At 50.5% G+C, this 20,853-nt stretch overlaps 2 long non-coding RNA genes across 2 annotated transcripts in view; one reads left to right on the top strand and one right to left on the bottom strand.

Moving 5' to 3' along the window:
- Nucleotides 1–20,853, top strand: part of LOC111927560 (uncharacterized) — a 46,768-nt gene that overhangs the window by 8,660 nt on the left and 17,255 nt on the right. The window contains exons 2-3 of the long non-coding RNA XR_015283582.1: nt 475–682; nt 1,184–1,294. This is a non-coding gene — a long non-coding RNA (uncharacterized LOC111927560). The remainder of the gene's footprint in view (nt 1–474; nt 683–1,183; nt 1,295–20,853) is intronic.
- Nucleotides 10,606–19,303, bottom strand: LOC147654965 (uncharacterized). Its single transcript, XR_015283583.1, has 2 exons — nt 16,828–19,303; nt 10,606–16,680 (listed from the first exon to the last, which is right to left on the bottom strand). It is a non-coding gene; the product is annotated as an uncharacterized LOC147654965 (long non-coding RNA).

The following is a 20,853-nucleotide window of genomic DNA, read 5'->3' as shown; positions in this document are numbered from 1 at the left end:
CAGGGAGGGAGAAATGGTGGGTTAGCAGTGTCACTGCCCCTTGGAGGAGCTCTCAGATCAACTTGTCAGGCAAAAGATCTCTGTTAAAATCTAGCTCCCCTTGGCAGATTCCCAGCTTTGACGCTGGAAAGGCTCATCTTTCAGCTTGGCCAAAACTGAAAGTGCTGTGGTGAAAAGATGGAGAAACAGCTGGCAGGAGCCAGCAGACCGCAGACCGTGAAAGAACCAGCCTGGAGGAGAAGTTGAGGGCAGAAGGATTTCAGCAGCCAAATCTAATCTTCTTCTGATGCCAAATGCTCCTGTGGAAGCCACTTAGGTTGTGCAGCTCCTGAGAACTACTCCTGTTGGGATGCCTCCCCAGCCTTCTGCTAGAGAGAGAGACGTTAAAACACAGACCTGGTATCAATGCTGCTCTGTCTCCTGGGAGCTACAGTCCAGGTAGTCCAAGCTCATGACCATCTTGTTCTTTTGCAGGCTCAGCACCCCAGCTGGACCACTGATCCCACTGCGTGCCACAGTGCCCTGCTAACAAAATGACCATGGTGCTGAATGGGAGTCTCCATGGCAGGGGAGTGTCTGGCAGAGCAGGACTTGGGGACCAGGAGGCAGCCCTTGTTCTTCATGGAGAAGGCCTGGGTGAGGGAGGGCATTTTGCTAGACTGCCAGGCTTTCAGGATTTCAGGTTTGTGTTAAAAAGTAAAAGCTCCCTACAAAATACAGAACCTGCTGTAACAGCAGAATAAAAAATTCAATAGTTAGTTATAATTTAGACTCAGTGATCCTTGTGGGTCCCTTCTGACTCAGGATATTCTAACACAAAGAGAAAGCTCCAAGAGATACTCTCTATCCACTCCATACAGAAAGCCTTTCAGGGGAGAGCTGCCCACAGACGCTCCCTTTCCCAATGGCCCTCACATGCACAAATACTCTCCACCTCAGTTTTCCCCACAGCTTGAGGTCCAGCTCTGCCTACTGGGCTTGCCAGGACCTGTGACCCCATCTACATAGGAAGACATCTCCTGGCAAAGTGATGCACTTGAAATAACATGGACCACTGCTTTCTCCATTCTTTTGCTTCATGTGCACGTGGATGAGTCACTGGCTGGCACCTTGGCTGGAAGATGGATAAGCCACCCCCATGCTGCTGACACAGCCTGAATACAGACTTTCTGCTCTTGCCTAGGTATGAGACCAGGAAGAGAAGATGTGCTTCCTAAGAAAAAGTGACTGGACTTGTTCTGGGCTTCCTGTGGGATTCTGGGGGAAAATGAAAAGGCTTTGCTGCTTTATGACGGTAAGCACTGCCTTTTTTTTTTTTTTTTTTTTTTTTTAAGGTGTGCTGCTTTTGCATATTTTTTTTTATTTTTAAGAAAGTGGTAGGAAAATTTTCCTCCTTAAGGGAAAAACAAAGCGAAATCAGAGACTGGCAGTGTTGACTGCTCATCCGTGGAGAACAGTGGATCCATGAAAGGCTAAAAAGTCTGTTTGCACTGGTTCCTAGAGCTAATGAAGTATGACTGTGAAGGGGACTCCTAATGCTAGTGCAAAGCAAGGCTCAGAAGCTTCAAATGTTTTCTTGGATGGTCTCCAAACCTTCTGCCCTCCTTTGGGCTACAGCTGAGGCTGGAGACCTCAGAGCTGCGAAGACTTCAGTGCAGCTGCTTCCAAGCAAAACCAGAGCCATCACAATGAAAATAAATAAACAAATAGTGCTATTCTGAGCCTCAGACACATTGGAGTGTTTCATTTGCACCACAGCTTGCAGGATGTGTCCCTCCCTGTTTGGGAGCAGTGTCCTGATTTACAGTCTATTACTTTCTTTCGAATTATCTCCTCTGTCTTCTGAGAGGGGAGCCTGCACACCTCTAGCAGACTCTCAGTTCACCCTTAAAGGGCTCTGTTGATTTCCACTATCAGGGCATCATGGTGTGGGACTAATTCATCCCCAACCAGCATGAGCACTCACAGTGTATTTCCATCACATGCAGCTACCCCTCTATACCTCATGTTAAAGAAACCTTTTTGCAGATGCAGTCTTGTCCTGACACCCCCATCAGCTCTTATGCTCCCTGCACACCTTTTGGCTGTCACCTCTGCCTGCAATGCCCTCCAAGACCTCTTGGTTTGACTGAGTGTTTGCCTCATTTATTGCTGGTAATACTCAGCAGCTGGCTGTCCCCTCCTCCTGCCCCTCTCCTTGTTTCTTGTGGTTCTTGGGATACTCCAGCTCAACACAGGGCTTCAGCCTTGCAGTATCCTCTGCATCATTGTACTGCACTCTCAGTTGGTTTAATTTCTTCATGCTGTGTCCTCATTAAGGTTCACCATCATTTTCCCTCCTAGACTCAGTCCAGTTTCCCTTCAGTCAAATTTCCATCCCAAATCCTCCCTCCTCCCAGCAGTTCCTGTGTTTTTCTCTTGGTTCAGTCAGCCCTTTTCCCCACCTGCTTGTGCATGCATTGCTCGTTCTGCCTGAGCCAGGATGGGGCGTGTGAGGTGGCAGGAGCTGCTGCCTAGTCTCAAGGATGGACTGGACTTGTGATTTGGATTGCAGCGATCCACAGCTTTGCTTATCTGGAAATCCTGCTCAGCCCCTGGCTGGAGTGCATCCTGAAAGGGAAAGAGTTTCAGGGAATTCTGCTGGTAAGCTCTATAAGACTGCCTTAAGGGAGCACATGTGAAACAGAATATTTCAAAGACTTGGCTAAGTTTGGTGGCAGCAAAGGGTGCATCTGGACTAAACCAAAGGCCGTCCCTGCTTCTCCTTTTGCCAAACTTCAAGTCTGCATGCCAAAAACATGCAGCTTGAAGAGCTCTTCAAAGGAAAGGTCATCAGATTTCTCTATAACAAAAGCAAAAGAAACCAAAGCATTTCCCCTTACAATGTTCTTGGAAGTAGATGAATCATTTTGGCTGAAATTATATATTTTATAACTATATTTGCTTAGATAGTTCAGCATTAGGCAGCTAACCAGCAAGATGAAGTTCAACCCAAACATTTTAGCATGGCCTAGTTAAAACCAGCTGAATAACAGCACTTGGCATGGGAAGAGTGACTGCAGGTCTACAGCTCTGGGAAGGAGCAGGCTTATCGGCAATGCCTGTCCTTAGTGTCATTGCTTTCACAGATCTGCTGGAATGGTGATAGTATTTATTCGGGGTGAAGGAACCCAAAACTTTCATCCTTTTGTGCGTTCACTTTCCTTCTCCTCTAAGCCAGAATGACAGTGCCCCATCTTTAACCTGTGAGTGGTATGCCCTCATTTGGAGCTGGCACTTGGAGATAGTATGATTTCTTAGGCACAGTAGAGTTGGTCAGCTTATACCAGTGCTTTCCAGCTACCTCAAACTTACACCTCATGGCAGCTCTGAATGGTGGTGTATCCTGCAACACATCCTGCATCAGCAGGAGGCTGTGTGATCCTTACCCCAGGATGAGGAGGGGAGGGAAGAGCAGAACCAGGCATCATAGACCAACATGTGCTGGGAAGTGCAGATGTGCAAGAGGAAATGGCTGAAGATGGGGGCTCCAGGGGCAGGCAGAGCTCAACGAGGCTGTATGACCACTCAGGGCTGTACAGTATCCTCTCCCGTTTTTCTGCATCATGATGAAATGGTGCTCTGTGGTGTGTCTGTGTTCTGTCAAGCTGGGGAGTCAGCGTCCCAAACAGAAGCAATGCAGCCAAGGACTGCAAGGAGACCAGCACCAGGATGTACAGCTGGGCCATAGCAAATGGCAGAGGGCTGCGCTGCAGTGGAGGTGTTGCAGAGGATGGTAGAAGCTTTAAGTCCTCGTTTAGCTGCCGTGCACTGAGAGGTGGGTGGAGATGCTGCTTCAGCTCAGGGCCCTTTTCCCTCCTCTTTCTCCTGCACCACTGCTGTGCCCTGGCACAGGCCACTGCTGTCACAGAATACAAGGAAGGAAAGAAGCTGACCCTGCTGTGGTGGTGCTGCAGTGGGTGTAGGCAGGACTGGAAAGCCCTTTGCAAAGGTGTTGTGTGTCCTCAGAGGTGCTGGTTTTGCTCTGCGGACAGTTTCCCATGAGCATTCTTTTTCCTCTCTGGGAGACTAAATAGCCTCTGAGAAGGAGAATCTGGCAGTCATCCCAGGCCCTGCTGTGTCATTGGGGTGTTTGGGGAAGGGAGAGAATAACCCAAGAGATGGAGAGCAGGAACTCATGGTGCAGCTGCAATTTTCACAACAACCTTCTTACTCTCCACCTCTGCCATGGGAAGGGCTATCCATGTCTCCTGAGTGCTCAACAAGGAGCAAACCTCATTTTTGTTTCTGCCCATCTGCTGAGTCTGTGATACATTTAAGTATTTCTTACCACTGGTGATATGGACACTTTTGACAAACGAAGAAGAAAGGAGGGACGTGTCAGGGTCTGGACAAGGAAATAAATATTTAGACTTGGATCCACAGAAGATAATGTGGTGCTTGGCATCTGGCTGCCGCCAAGATGTGATGAGCAGCCTCCAAGGTCAGGAGAGCTTGCCCATCCTTTGCTTGGCTGGCTTGTGGGTGCTCAGCACAGGTCCAGCATTGGAGCATCTCCTGCCAGCCTTGGTCATCTACTGGTGTTGCTGGGTTTGAAGCTGATGGAGGCCAGGGATGTGAGTCACCGACCTCTGTTGGCCTTCTTCCACGCGCTCCATTTGGTGCTGCTTTGTGTGTGTGAGAGCGTGCTCCCCTCTCCCAGCTGTGTGTGCCTGCCTGCCAGCACGCCACTGATCCAATCTGCAGCTGTGCTGCTTTTCTCCTCTCTTCTAGCTCTGAGAGTCTTGTTCATGGATTAGGGGGAAAGAAGGAGGAGGAAGAAGGGGAGGGAGAGAAAATGAAAAATAAATTAATAAACCAACACAAGGAGAGATGCCTAGTAGAAGTGGGTGTTCTCCCCATGGCAGCATGATCTGGCATCATTCCCACTGCACCTTCACCACCAGCAAGCAGAAGATGTTGCTTCCCTACACCTTCTGGGAACATGAACTGGGGTCCCTGTTGGAAGTCACTATGCTTTGCTGGGGGACTGCTAACTCCTATGGGCACCAAGTTGATTTCCAAGAAAAAATCAAGCCATTGTCTCATGGCTTTGCACCCAGTTACGCTGGGGCTGCTTCCAAGCTCTGCATGTGGTGAGGGGGTCAGCCATCCTGCAGGCAGATGGACTGGACCTTTCTCAATCAAAAGAGCACCATCAGCCCTTGACCACAGTATTTGATAAAGCAATGTGGTGAATACAGAGCTGGACAGCCCCTCTAGTGGGAGCTGGCTGGCAGCTGCAGAGCTAGGACACATTGCCTCACAATCTGACAGCCTTCCTCATTGGAGAAGGAGCCCAGGAAGTCTCCAGCTGTGACAGTTTGCAGGGGAACCATGAGACATCCCAATGGGGAGAGTTCCAATGTCAGGAGGCGTTTGGAGGTAAGTTCTGCTCTTTGCAAAAGGTTGGGGAGGGCCTCGGGGTGGACTGCCCAGGATCCTGATTCCTGTAGTATCCTACAGACACCATAATTGCCAGAAGGTTTTGTGGGTCAGGAGGTAAACTGAGTTACATTTTTGAGAACTCCAGTGTCATCCTCCTCTCTCCACTGGGGTGCTGGAAATCCATGTGTGTCAGTCTGAAGCTTTCTTCTGCAAATCACAGAAGGCTTGAAGGTTTTGCCAATCCTTTGCCAAGGATTTTGTGCGCTCCACAAAAATCTATAATGGGTCTTGGCACTGATCACATGGGGTCTTCTGAGGATGAGCAGTGGGAAAAGTGATGAACCAGCCAAAATGGTATGGGTTGTGGATGAATTTGAAAGACTCCACAGCCATCAAAATATTGTCTTCCCCTCCATAACCTTTTTCATAGCAGTTTCTAGAATGGGCCATTTGGATTTCCTGTTACTTGGCCCTGTTAATCCTGTCTTTTACCAGGAAACAGCAATGACCTAAAGGCTGATTGTGCTTTGCCTGGCATGGATGCAGATCTGTGGATTATAAGGGTTCCCCACCTGTGCAAATGAGATTAGGCAAGGCCCCAGTGACATGGGTCAAACTGGGACAGAGTAGTGGCTTCCCAGAGAGGGGATGGGAGGGCTTTAACTTTCTTAGCAGCTGTGATCCTGCAGATATGATGGGGAAGGCACTCAGGGGGTCTGGGCTGGTGTTTAGGCAGCTTGGAGCGGAACCAGGCTGACTTTACAGCTCACAGCTGAGGTGTTTGCTGCAGGCAGCAGAAGGTATTTCCCCAGCCTTTCTGGCAGTCCCTTTTCACAGCTGGAGAAACGCTTTGGATGTGAGTCTCCTGATGTCAAGCCCATGTGCTCAGTGGGCTGTGGCAGACAGCAGCTTGGACGTGAAAGCAGTGAGGCCACAGCAAACACCTCTTTGCCCACTGAGACGCCCAGGGCAGAGGGGGAAGGGCTTCTTGTGCCTGGTCCCCAGGCTGAGCCCCTGCGTCAACATAACCTTGTTCATCTTGCACACCTTGGACTTTCTCTGGCTTGCAAAGCATAGGTGTGATTGTGGCAGATCTCATCAGGGACTTTGCCTCCAGATCCAAGTGCATGAGGTAACGTGGTGCCACCTGTGGTGCTCTCCCTGCCCCCAATGAGGCTGGCACAAGGAGTGTGCCCCACTCTGGTGCTGGGGTGAGCAAGGAGGGGTGGCTTTTGCAGCACGTCTAGCTGTGCTGTGGGACAGGGTGAGGAGCATGGACTTTGGGGCACCAGCCCAGAAACAAGTTTGTGGATGGAGAAGTGGGAGCTGCTGTGTTGGTGGGTGATGGTGGAAGTGAGGAAGGAGTGGCTGGGGAGAAGGAGCCTCCCATCCTCTGAGGTGCTCAGCGCCTCACAGAATAAGCCCTCAAAATTCCAGGGGGACTTCAGTTGCCCTAAGGTGCAGCATCCTCTGCCACCATCACGCAAGAAGCAATCTGGGTGTGCCTCAGATAGGGACCTTGGGCAGGAGCATCCTTCTCGCTCTCCTGCCCCAGCAGAAATGGCTGCCAGGTGGAATGAAGGATGGGGACAACAGCAGCTCCCAGAGACGGCTTGCCTGGGCGGGAGGCGCAGGGAGGGGACGGGCACAGCAACAGGCTGTTGCTGTGGCAGGCTGGCAGCACCCTGGTGGGGTACAGAGGCCAGAGGGGCAGTCACGAGAAGGGAGCGGGGAGGGGGGGATATTGTAGCCTTCTTCCCACCCACCACACTGTTCAGAGGGACGCGGCGTGGTTGGGAAATGCGTCCTCACCTCCCCTGGCCCCTGTTTTGAGCGCTGGGAAACGCGCACGGTACCACACGGGGAGGGAGGTCAGAGCGGGAGCTCAAGCCGCAAGCCTGGATGCTGGAGAAGGCGCCGGTGTTCCGCAGGCCTTGTCGCTGGGAGCCTGAGCGGGCGCGGGAACCCCGGGCGGCCTTCCCGAGCCTACAGCGCTGCAGCGGGGCGGCCGCACCCCGCCTTGGGCAGCGGGGGCCCCCAGGAGCCCCAGCCCGGCGCCTCTAGGAAGGTGCCCCTGCAGCACAGCCCCGTCCCGCATGGCTGTGGGAAGCACCTTCCTCCCGGCCGCAGCTCCTCCGGCAGCCCCTCCTCCCCACCTGGGAAACAGGCTCCCTTCTCTTCCCGGCCGCCGTGCAGACACCCGGCTCTGCACGTAGCAAATGGAGGCGATTTCCTCCTTAACGGCACCACATGGAAAGTATTGAGCCATCTGTGGTTTATGGTGGTTTTTTTTTTTCTCTTCTCTTCTCTTCTCTTCTCTTCTCTTCTCTTCTCTTCTCTTCTCTTCTCTTCTCTTCTCTTCTCTTCTCTTCTCTTCTCTTCTCTTCTCTTCTCTTCTCTTCTCTCCTCTCCTCTCCTCTCCTCTCCTCTCCTCTCCTCTCCTCTCCTCTCCTCTCCTCTCCTCTCCTCTCCTCTCCTCTCCTCTCCTCTCCTCTCCTCTCCTCTCCTCCCCTTCCCCTTCCCCTTCCCCTTCCCCTTCCCCTTCCCCTTCCCCTTCCCCTTCCCCTTCCCCTTCCCCTTCCCCTTCCCCTTCCCCTTCCCCTTCCCCTTCCCCTTCCCCTTCCCCTTCCCCTTCCCCTTCCCCTTCCCCTTCCCCTTCCCCTTCCCCTTCCCCTTCCCCTTCCCCCACCTTCCCTTCCCTTCCTGCACCTTCCCGTCCCGTCTGCTGTTGGTTGTGGTATTAGATTTCCCACTCTCCTATGGTTGCTCATATACATGTGCTCTTGGTCACCCTGCACAGTGCTGAATGTCAGGAAATTACTGAATCCCACAGTGGGCACAGCTGTGGGCTGACCTGGCAGAAGCAGTGAGTAAGGGAGCTGGCAGAAAGGGAGCTGCAGAACTGGTAGTGGTATTGAGAAGCAGGCAGGGAAGAAGTGCTGCTTCTCTCCCAGCAGGTAGACCTGTGAGGGTCCCCTGGTGTCCTGCACTCTAGTCTGGCTGGGATCTTTGGGGTTGGTTTGTTCACAGAGGGCACACAGGGGTACTTACTCTTTTGCTTTTCCAATGGATTATTATTTCCCAGCAACCAAGGAGAGTGCAACCACCAGAGAGCATGGAGAAGAGCTCTTTGCTCATCCTGCTCTGGACTTGGGGCTGGCCACAAATACACTGTATTTTGATTGTGTGAAATGCCCATCAGCAAGTTCAACTGGGATCGCCAAGGAAACCTTGTACTGACTGGGAATGAGTTTCTTTAAATAACGAAAACTTGTCGTAGTCTGTCCTGGCAGTGAAAACAAAATTCTGGGAACAAGAAAGGAGAGGTGTTGTAGGCCTGGAATTGAGAGTAACAACCAGCATCAGTGCTTGTACATGCTGCATTATGAGGATTTCTGCCATCATCAATGTTTCCACAGACTATGATCCCCTGACTAGCTGCAGCAGCACAGAGGGGAGAACTGAGGCACCCACAGCACCAGCCATGCTGCCTGCTCAAGGCAAGGGGAGGCAGCACAGGGCAGGAACTGCCTGAGCAATGCAGGGCAGCATTGGTGGAACAGCCCAAGTACTGTTTGTGTGAGAGATGACTTTAGGAAAGGACAGCAGCTGGGCAGGTATAGAACATACATAGACACCTCTGAGCTAGCAATGCCAATAGTTAGTCACCAGAAGGACATGGTCCAGGCTCCATGCTGGGAGTAAATGACTCATATTGAAGTCCATGAGACCAGAGCTTTGCTGCTCTTGGCAATCAAGCCAACTGGATTTAATGCTAGATTGGGTTCATCCTTCAGGACTGATAGAGAGTCCTTTGCAGCATGCTATGCCATTTGCAAGGACAGCATATATGCTTTCTGGGACAAACATCTTATGAGCCCTAGAGTCATCCTCCCCATCAGTAACCTGCTTTGTGTTCGGGGGAGATGCTGAAGGAGTCAAGAAATTTGCAGTAAATTCTTACAGGGATTTTTTGCACTGGGCAGCTCACCAGCTTGCTGCAGTCCCTGTGCTTGTCTCTGTGCCTTGTACTGCAAACCACCAGGGCTGCCTGCAGTGGCTGTGCTGAGTACAGCACAATGTACAGATGTGAATGGAGGGCAAGGGACATGTGGTGGGCAGGGGTTTTTAGAACATGTTCTCAAGTTGAGTATCTGGGCTGCTGTTACATTTTATCAGCCAGTGTGTCAAGGAGCTCCCCCATTTCTGTTCATCTAAGCTGAGCTGGGCTTCTCCTAGGAGATGCTGCTGGTTCCTCTTTCAGAAGCCTTTAGTGAGTCAGGCCACCTGACTCGTGTTTGAATCTCTTTCCTGCTGCTGCTCTCCAAGAGGTCACTGCATGCAGGAATTGCTGTGTCTGCGCACACCTTGTACCATGACATCCCTTGGAGCACACTCCCTGTTCTCCCACAACTTTCCTTCTCTGAGCTGCTTGCAAATTTTCTCTCTTTCTCTCTTCTCTCTTCCTTTCTCTCTTCCTTGGATTATTTTACATCCAAGCCTAGTCTTTGTCTCCAAGATTTTGACACTGTCCAAGTTCTCCTTAAGATCTGAGACCTCTTCCACAAGCTGCAGTCCCAGGGTGGCTAGTGCTTGCAGAAGTTTGTAGGGCATGCAGAGAAGGAGGGCTTTCAGAAAGCTGTGGGGCTCTTTAGACATCGGGGACATACTACATTCTCCTTGTTTTAGTAGTGACCTTGCCTCTTGGTGGGGTACCTGAAGGGTGAACACAGGGTGCCGTCTGCTGAACAAGCTTACAAGCATGTCTGCATCTTCCTTACAAGCCAAAGGGATTTTGCTCTTGAAGCATATGGGGACTCTTTGGGAAGTGGTACAGAGTTTTCTTTGTTGCCAGCTCCTCAATAACATCCCTGGCTGTATCAGCCTTAGACTGGCTGATTCAAACAACAGTAGACACAACTCTTGGTGGCCAATGGTGGAGGAGGAGACTGTGGGGTGACAGGAGATGCAGCCCATCAGGAGCCAAGGGAGGGTCCAGGAGATGGGGCTGCCTGGGGGAGGAACCCTGCAGTGCGGTAGGTCTGGTTTCTCTCACCCCTCACCACCTCCATTTTTGGAGGAGCATAGTCCTGTTAGTTTGGGCAGCCAGTTCTGCTGTGAGCTCAGGGATGTACTGAAATGGGACTAAAGACTCTGGAAGGAGAAACCTTCCCTCAGTGTGACCCTGGCAATCAGAGCAGAGCAAACATGTCCCTGTTGCCATGCATCCCGGTGCTTCAGGATGCAACTGCAGGCCTTTCCCATTACAGGCCTGACATGTAATGCCACACCTTGGTCTTTGGGGTCTCTCCTTGCTTCTCTCTTTATCTGAGAAGGGCTGATCTGGGTCCTTTACCCCACATCAGCTGCCAAGACCGCACTATCACCCAGGCCCTGCACAAATACCATCCCTCTTCTGGAAGCTATGCAGAGCTGCCCCAGCACCGCAGCATCCCCCAGTTCTTGGCCCGCTTAGCAAATGACTTGCATCCCAGATGGTCACTTGCAAGGAGCTGGCAGCAGTTAGGAGCAAGGCCCAAGGTGAAAGGCACAAGTGGGCTGCTGCCACCTTCCTGCCTGCCTTGCCCCACAGCTCTGCCCTGCTTGCCAGGCTCAGGAGGCAGCAGTAGGGTGTGGAGATGGGAGCACGGTGCCTGGGATTCCTTGGTCAGCCTTAGCCAGAGCCCTGCTCCTGTACGTGCAGCCTGGCACTGAGACAGGAAGTGAGCCTCCCTGAGAGGCAGGGATAAATGAGAGATGGTGATTAATGAGCCTGGGTAATTAATTCACACTCCTAATACATGCTTGCTCTCCCAAATGTGTGTGTTGGCATGATCCTGGGCAGGGCTTGGCCTGGCATCAGCAGACATCCCCCTTTATCTCGGTTACTACATGAAACCTGTTTACTGTATCTGCCTCAAGCCCTGATCTCAGGATGGAGAATTCACAACAAACACAGCAGCACTTAGAAAGTGGAGCTGAGCAGGGCACTGAGCTTGACTCTGAGGCTGCACGAGGAATAGGAGATATCCCAGACTGTAATTTCATCCCAGACACTTTACAAGCATCCTCCTTGCATAGCTGTGGCAGGCAGGGTCTGCATAAGATTGCTAAACTCAGCGTTTAGCAGGCTGTGCAGGGAAGGTTTTCTGCTCTGATGATCTCTGCTAAAGGATATCCAACCTGCAGCAGCTAGGAAAAAGTGGCCACCTGAAGCTTGGAAACATGTTACATCTGCAGTGGTTTGAAATTGGGAACAAGTAATCTCTGTAAAATCTTTATCTGGAAATCAGGCAGCGAGGCTCATCCCAAAATACATATGCTGCCAAAGCTCTGTGTGTAGCAAGGACACGAGGGTATTACATAGGATGCTGTTCTTGCAGGAGCTGGCCGCCCTGCTCCAAGAGTGTCCCAAGGCTTCCTGCCTGAATGTGCACTGCAGACAAATCATTAATTTCCATTCCACAGCCCAATCTCTTCTTTCTCTGAAATAATTACTTAAAGGTTTCTTTGCAGCCCTCCAGGTGTCCCACCCTCTTGCTGGCTTCCATTTCCATAGCTCTCTCCAGCTTGTCTCCACAGGACTTTGCCACTAGCCTCCCTTCAGAGCAGCTTCATAGCAGGGGCCCAGAGTGGGGATGTATGGAAAGATCAGGGCTTTTTTTCTTACCTAATAGGCCAGACCTATACCTTCAGACAAAAATGAGAGAAGCCCCTAAAAGGAGCATGGGAGAAAATTTGGGCAGTGCCTTGCTCCCAGGGGAAAACAGATCTGTTCTTAGCAAGGGCAACATCCTATAGACCCTCTTGGGGCTGCTTTTGGATGAGGGGCTTCAAAGCAACAAGCCAGGTCAGCAAACATATCCTTGCTTCTCTTCTGGAGTGATCATCTCTTGGTGACATAGGTAATAATAAAAGATTTTTTTGCTTATTATTATCCTGGGGCCATACCTTGTGTACCAGTGGAGCCATACCTTGTGTCTGGCGTGCAGCAGCTGATTTTTGACCAAATACTCCTTGTGCAAGCAGAGCCCCTGGGGTGCTGCTGGGTCCTGCTGAGACACAAATCTATAAAAGATGGCTCCTTCCAAGGACGTACTTCTCCCAGAACAGGCAGCCAAGCAACAGTCCTGGCACCAGCCACCAGGGATATGGGGAAGACCAGAAAATTCAGTGAGGCAGGTTCACATCTGGGATAGAGCAAGTGGCTGATCTCTGTCTACGCTCCCCAGCACCACAGTGGAAAAAGAGATCTGGAGAAAATGTATGGGAAGCTTCTTCGGGACACAAGCAGGTGAGAAGAGAAGGAGCATGCAGGTGCTTGTTGGGAAAGAAGACCAGCAGGCAGAATTGATTGCTTGGTAGAGCTGTCAGAGTGGAGGCAGTACCTACTCCCTCCCGAGAATTTGAGAAAGCAGGGAGGGACCATGCAGCTGTTGGAAGTCGAGGTGCTATTGTGTGATGGGTGGGGACTGATGTCCAGCAAAGCTATAACCACTCACTATCATGAGATATCCCACAGGACATCTATCTTTGTCCTATAAACTCATAAATCACCAGCTTGAATCACTGCAGCAGCACAGCAATGTTCTGCACAGCTTTGTCTCTTCCCTGCCTAAACGTGGGCCGCTGCCCTTCTCACACTCACTGAAGGCAAACGCAGCCCTTTAAGCCCAATCACAAATTCTGGAAATGATTAGTGGGCTGTCATCACTCAGCCCCACCGGATATTGATCACGGGGCATTTCCGTCCCCTGTAATTGATCGTGTGCAGGGCTGCCTAGGTCTGCAGCGGGCAGGGGAGAACTGAGTGAGAGCTGGGTGTAGTGTTTCCCTCCGCCTGCCTCTCTCACAGCTCAGCTGGGAAAACTGCTGGACCAAGAACAGGGCAAAGAATAAATTCATTCATGGCTAAAGGTAAGGGGAAAGGCAGAAAGGTTCCCCAAAGACTTGGGCCTATACTGTCTAGGAAAAGAAATGAAAAACAGTGTGGCTGGGACAGGGGGGCAACGCTGGGGCAGCCCCTTCACTGATGCGCAGAACTGCGCTTTGTGAAACTGCTGTTGCATCCCTCAAGGGGCCTGGGAACTCAGTGGCCCACTCATCCAGGGTGCCCAGAGGCAGCTGCCAGCTCCAGCCTGATGGAGAGGATGCTGATCAGCATCACACCCGCAGCCACTCGGCAGCCTTTGTTCCCTGCTCTGCCTGCCCCTTTCCCAGGGTGCTCTCTGGCTCCTGGGAGCTGCCCGTTTGCCAGCTGCCTAGCGAGAGCTGCTATCTGCCCCGTGTGAATGTCTTGCATCCATCCAGCAGACTCCCAGCCTTCCGCTGAAATGTCTCATTGTGCAGCTGGCTGGACTACGTGAGCCTGGCTACGTGGAACTTTGAAGTTAACTCTTCCTTTTGAGTCAACAGAGCTGTGTGGTGTAATTGTAAAATTTCCCTTCATTGGCTAACCTCCTGATGTTAACAAAAGCTCTCTGCTATGTAAACAGGCCAGATGCTGGAGGATGCTGTCTGCAGGCTCACGTACACTCCTTGTGCCACAGGAGATGCTGGACTTGCACCTGCAGGCTCCCTTAACCAGGCAGAGAGGTTGGAGGCACTTGCCCCACAGATGGGGCAAGAGTCACTGGTTCCCTCATCCTCTTGTCACTGACCTCAGATGTATCTCCCTTCCTTTCAGATTACTTAGCCCTGCAGAAATCCTGGCTGAAATGGTTTTAAATGTGGTAGTAATTATCTTAAGAAGAAGGGGTAAGGTTCCAGATGATTTGGGAATAAAGGCAGAAGGACAGTACCTGTTTTTAAAGGAATAAAGGAAACGGAGTCACAGGACTTCAGAACTTTCAGGCTGCCTTCAGCAACAGCAAGAGCCCTGGAACAGATACACTACTTGTAAGACTGACCAAGAGAGCAAGGTGAGAAGTAAGAGTCAACATAGGTTTGGCAATAGCCTAACATCCTTTACAACAGGTGGGAGGAGATGAGCAAGGTGTGTCCTGGCTCTAATGCTGAGAGCTACTTGCATGATCAGCCTGGTTGTTGGTTTTAAAGGTGGATATTGCATTCCACAGAATCATAGAATGTTAAGGGGTTGAAATGGCATAAAGATCATCTAGTCCCCACACCCCCTGCCATGGGCGGGGGCACCTCCCACTAGACCACCTTGCTCAAGGACTAACCCAACCTGGATTTGAACACTGCCAGGGTTGGGGTATCGACAGCCTCCCAGGGCTCTATTTCACTGTCTCACCACCCTCACAGTAAGGATTTTCTTCCTAATACTAAACCTAAATTTCCTCTCTTTCAGTGTGTAGCCATTTACTTATTGTCCTATCACTATAGTTCCTGATGAAGAGTCCCTGCTCAGCTTTTCTGTAGGCCCCCTTCAGATACTGGAAGTCTCCTATAAAGGTCTCCATGCAGACTTCTCTTCACCAAGCTGAACAACCCCAAGTTCCTCTGCCTGTCTTTGTTGGGAAGTGCTCTGGCCTTCTTATCAACTTTATGGCTCACATCTGGACTTGCTCCAATGGGTGCATGTCCTTCCTTGTGCCGGGGACCCCAGGGATGCAGCACTGCTGGTGGGGTCTCAGCAGCGCAGAGCAGCGGGGCAGAATCCCTGCCCTTGCCCTACTGGCCACTCTGCTTTTGACGCAGCCCAGGATTCCATTGGCCTTCTGGGCTGTGAGCACACAGTGCTGGCTCATGTTGAGTTTTTTACTGACATTGATTTGCTGTGTGGTGGTTGCAGGCACTTTGGAGCTCAGGATGGGAGTTCAGGCAGGGTGTGACACTGGTGAAATGGATATAAACAGGATGCAATTCATAAGGGCAAATGCAAGCCACACACAGCAGGATAATTTGCTGTAAGCATATACAAGGGGGCAACAAAGCCTTTAGAAAAGGACATGGATATCATTGAGGTGATGGGTGTCATTACTGAGTGACTTGATGACACACAGGTGTGAAGAGAAAAGGTTGCTGCTAAGCTATATAAACAAAAGTGCCACAAGCATCAGACATGCTGCAATCATTCCACTTTTTGAAGTATTAGGAAAGCCTCATACTTTCTGGATATTTTCAGTTTAGGCGATATAGTTCAAAAAAAGCTTACACCTGTCAGAGTCCATGAAAGATGATCAGCAGCCGAGTAACCATGATCTATGAATGAAGTTTCAAAGAACTTAATTTGTTTAGTCTGCTTATGAGAGGAGGGAAGGGAAAACGTGACAACCTTCAGGTTTGTAAAAAATGTCTAAAAAAGAAACCAGACAAAAGTTGTTCTCCATCTTCAGGAGGTTAGACATCCAGAAAAACTTTTCAGCTCCTTAAGGGCTCCTGCTCTCTTAAGACAGAGTGCTTTGCAGAGACTGCAAAGTCACAGAATCATGGGTCAGGTTGGAAGGGACCACAGTGGGTCACCTGGCCCAACACCTCTGCTTGTCATCCTAGAGCATATGGCACAGGACTGTGTACAGACAGTTCTTCAATATGTCTAGTGAGGGAGACTCCACAACCTCTCTGTTGTGGTAATCTGTTTCAGTGCTGGGTCATCCACACAATAAAGAAGCTCTCCCTCATATTCAGGTGGAACTTCTTGTGCATCAGTTTCTGCCTGTTGCATCTTGTCCTGTTGCTTAACACCAATGAGCAGAGCCTGGAAATATCCTCTTGGCACCCTCCCTTCAGATACTTACAGGCATTGAAGAGGTCCCCTCTCAGTTGTCTTTTCTTGAGACAGAGCAGGCCCAGCTCCCCCAGCCTTTCCTTGTAAGAAAAATGCTCTAATCCCTTAATCATCTTTTTTACCCTCCACTGAATCTAGGGGCACCTCCTCCTGTCCTTAGGAGCCCAGAACTGGACAAGTGCACCTCACCAGGGCTGGGTAGAGGGACATGATCACCCCCCCTGACCTGCAGGACCTGCCCTTCCTAATGCACCCCAGGATTCCATTGTCCTTCTTGGCCACAAGGACACACTGCTGGCTCATGGACAGTTTGTTGTCCACCAGGACCGCCAGCTCCTTCTCTGAAGAGCTGCTCCTCAGCCTGGACTGGTACCTGGGGTTATTCTTCCCCAGGTGCAGGACCCTGCATTTGCCCTTGCTGAGTTTCAGACAGTTCCCCTCTGCCCATCTCTCCAAGCTGTTGATGTCCTTCCAAAGGGCTGCACAGCCCTCTGGGGTATCAGCCGCCCCTCCCAGCTCTGTGTTGTCAGTGAACTTGCTGAGGAGGCATCTGCTTCTTCCTGCAAGGATAAGTTAAACAATACTGAGCCCAGTATTGAACCTTGGGGGACACCACTAGTGACAGGCCTCCAACCAGATGCTCCAACTCCAACGACACAATCTCCTTCTTGAGAAATTTCCAAAACCAAGATGCTACAAATACTCACCAGACCTGCTTGGATAGTGATATCTGTCCTTGGCAGAGATAGAGCTAGATGATGTCTCAGGTGCCCTGTTTTAGATCATGCACCATTGCATGGTAAGGCACACATAGTCTTTGCAAGGTGACAAGAGCGTAACAGTGATTCTCCCCACATTGCCATGTTTTCTAGGCACCACACTGTATTCCCTGTTTCAAAAAGTGGATAGTCTTGATACATGGCACAGCACCAGGAAGCCTAAATGAAGCTTAACCTGTTCAGACAGAGCTGCCCTTGAGCTGACAGAGGACAGCAGTCTGCTATCTCTTCTTCATGGGAAATGCAGTGGTTTAGTTGCACTGTGGAGGCTCCTAAATTTGCAATCAACCAGAAAGGCTTATTACATCATTCCTGTGTACAAGAATCAAATGGGAAGACTTCTTGAATAGGTCTCTCATTTGATGCTCGGTAGATAACAAGTGAAGATGTAGAGAGGAAGTGAAGAAGGCCTACCCTTTCTGGTGACTGAAGTTAAACCACTAATGGAAGGTAAGCTGCAAATGTGGAGTAAACAACAGTCTGTGAATGAAGTTTCATGACAGCAGGAGAAGGGGGGCTCAGTCTCCACTAGACCTCACAGCAGCCCTTCGGGAGGAGAGCACAGTGAAGCTGCAGAATCCTCCAGGGATTCAGTGTGAAGGTGAACCCACATGAATCCTTCAGAGCAATGCCAGACTTCTGCAAAAGACTGTTCAGAGCAGACCTGAGCTACCTTCTTTTCCACAAAGACTTGTTGTCATTGTCTGCATGGGAAATCCTCTTCTGTCTGTGCTGGTTCAGCCTGGTGCTGAAGAATGCAAACCACTTCTTCAAACTCAAATGCTCTGTAAAAGCTGACTCAAGCAGTGGGTGCCTCTGCTAGAGGGTGAGCATATCCACAGAGGCTGATGGAGTCTTCATGGAAAAATTAGACCCTGAAACTCACTGACACAGAAAAGCCAACCCACCACACAGTAGTGTAATGGAGGCGCATTTGCAGTGTTGCAGACTGTTGTCTGGATTACAGCTCTGAGATGAGAGAGGCCACTGTGTTATAAACATCTGTTAAGAGCAGATGAGGTCTGCAGCAGACATTCCCCACAGGTTTATATGATTTTCAAGGACCTGAGGCCAATGATCTGTTTTTTGCTTCTCAGTGATTTCACAGAAAATTGACGTCAGTGATCTCATGACCTATTAATAAATAAATAAATCCTCCAAACTCCTTAGCTGAATCACCCTTGTGTAATGTGCAGGATGAAATCAAGGGGTATAACTTCCTCCAAGATGTTATATTGCAGCTCAAGAGTATTTGATAAGGCCATCCTGCAGAGATTACAAAATCCCCTGTGCTTGGAAGGGAGGAGAAGAGGATCATAGTGGATAGTACAAATTAGATCTTGGAAAGTACTGTGGATGTCCTGCTTAGCCAAGATGAAAATTCCCCAGCAGTTGTTTCAGTTCTGCTGGATGAAGAGATACACATCCATTCAACCTTCAGAAGCTACGACTGGCCCTCCAGACAATCCTGGCTTTCATTGGAAACCAAGTAGATTGTGTCTACACTGTTAATTTCTACCTGCCAGCACAGCTTTGCTGCTTGAAGGCATGAAGCAGTGAAACAGTCACACAAGCCAAACATCTCATAACATCTCATTTTTGTATCTGGCAAATTTCTTCCAGGGGCTAAGCTTGGAGGAGTACCACAGCTTCCTCCCCTCCCTGTCTGACTGTGGTGCTCAGGAGACTGAGTCATCCATTTTTCATGTGAAACTTCCCCATCATTCCAAGGAAAAGACCATGCTTCCGGCATCCCTTGGCGTGTGGGTTTCCATTCATCTGTGAATGTCCAGGCAACATGCCATCCCCACGACAAAATGGCTGCTGCTTAGTTCCTCTACTATTATTCATCCCTTCTCTATTATTAGTTAATCCCTTAGGATTTTGCTTAATTTTTTCAAGTCTGAATAGAGAGCACTCAGCATCTGGAGGTTTTGTGCTGTGTTCAAATCAGAAAGGCTGCCTGTCCATTTCCCTTGATTCCTGCAAGTCCTGCACAGGGCAGGTCTGAATCAGATGTTTTGCTGCTCCATATTTTCAGGCAGCAGAGGTGTATCTGTTCCCATGACTTGTCAATGGGCTCTGTTAGCAGGAGTAAAAGGTTAGGGAACAAAATATCCCCTCTTGCCTCCTGGTCAGGAGAATATTAGATGAATGAATAACCCAAGGCAGACCAGCCAAATCAGGGCATTCTGATTTGGAGAAGTCAACCAAAGCAGACTGGGTGGTCATCAAGTGGTCCCCTTGCTCTAGGAAAGCACATAACACATCACTTCATGGTGGGATCTGCTGATGTTCTCCTTGGTGTGGACAAAGCTCCCCTGTTTCGCAGAAGGTGGTAAACAAGCCCTGGACCTCATCCCTTGGCTCCGGGGCATACAGTTGCAAAGCTCCTCTGATCAGTGTGGGAGGAAGGTCTCCACCCTCCTTATGGCTGCCCAGTAATGATCCCCAGCTGTAAGCCTCTCCCTTCCATGCCTGAAAACCTAGGCTGGCCTCAGGGGTGGGGCACAGGCTGTTTAACCCATTCCATGGATGGATGGATGGATGGATGGATGGATGGATGGATGGATGGATAGATAGATAGATAGATAGATAGATAGATAGATAGATAGATAGATAGATAGATAGATAGATAGATAGATAGATAGATACTCGCTCCCCAGCTGCTGGTGATGCACTCGGAACCTCTCTCTGCTGGACTGGCTGGCTGGGTTGCCAGAAAGGTGCTGAAAGGCTGGGGGTGCAGAGGTGTATGGGTTCGTGTGCCAGGGCAAATAACAATGATTTTGCTTGCTCTCTGCTCGAATATGCCCCAGGGAGAAACATCTTCTCTAGACTGATGGCTCTTCAGGCACAGGAATGTGACTGGGACATGTGCTGCTTGGCAGGAGAATGGGTTCTCCCCGGCACCTTCCTCACAGGGCTGTTCCCAGTGGCTCCTGCCAGCACCATGGCCCTGGGGGTGTCCATCCAGTAGACGTGCAGGTCTGTGGGTTACTGCAGGGTGCTCTCTTCTTCCACAGGCTGGCATCCTGGCAGCACCTGGGACTTTGGCTTCATTTCTTAAGCAGACCCTTGGTCCCTTGGAGAAGGTCAGCAGCAAGGAGCCATCTCTGGCTGGCTCTTCTGTGCAGACACAGGCGAGTGGCCAGCTGCTGGTGTGATGCCTACGTAGCACCGGACCATGGAGATGTGGCACAGGATTCCTGAGGTGATGGGCTGAATTGCGAGAGTGGAGTGGCGCTGGATGGTGAGAGGCTTTCTCTGCTCATACAGCTAATAGACTAATTAGCAAGGAGCTCGAAACTTGGCTGTGTTTGTTGTCAAATGCAGGCCCCTTTCCAAGTGGTGTTAACAGCCTTCCCTTTTCTCTCTGTGCACATTGTACAGCCAGGGCTTTTCTGCTGCTTCACAGAGGATTCTTCTTTTAGTAATGGATATAGGCTGAATAGCTGTTGCAGCTATAGGGTCAGGAGCAAAGGGTGGCAGGGAGGGGGCAGGGTCCTGGGGCTGGGAGAGCAGTGGGAGGATGGGAGAAGGGATGGAGGGAGCACTGACCTAGCCATGCATATTGTAACATGCATCTGAGCTGGGGGCAGTGTGGAGCTGTGGGGACACTACAGGTGGATTGAGGTACTTAGCCAGCTGAGCTTCCCAGGGACCTGTGACGGAAGGGAGGGATGTCTATAGGTGAGAGAGGAGTGCATGGGCAAAGGTATGCTTCCAAGCTAAAGGTGTTGCTCCTTGTATGGCTCCTTGTGCCATTTGCCCACTTCTAATGCATTTAAGTGGTTTAAACGATTCATTTCATAAACACTCCCCTTTCACACAAGAGACAAAAAGTTCACAGAGGCGAAAGGCTGGCGGGGCGCTGGCAGCATACGGGCAAGGGGCGGGCGAGCTTCCCTGCCACCCTGCTGCCAATGCAAATCCCCCAGCGCAGCTGAGCCG

This window comes from Cyanistes caeruleus, chromosome 2 (assembly GCF_971803275.1).
Source record: "Cyanistes caeruleus chromosome 2, bCyaCae1.hap1.1, whole genome shotgun sequence".
Classification (NCBI taxonomy): Eukaryota; Metazoa; Chordata; class Aves; order Passeriformes; family Paridae; genus Cyanistes; species Cyanistes caeruleus.
This window is presented reverse-complemented; position numbering and strand designations above follow the sequence as displayed.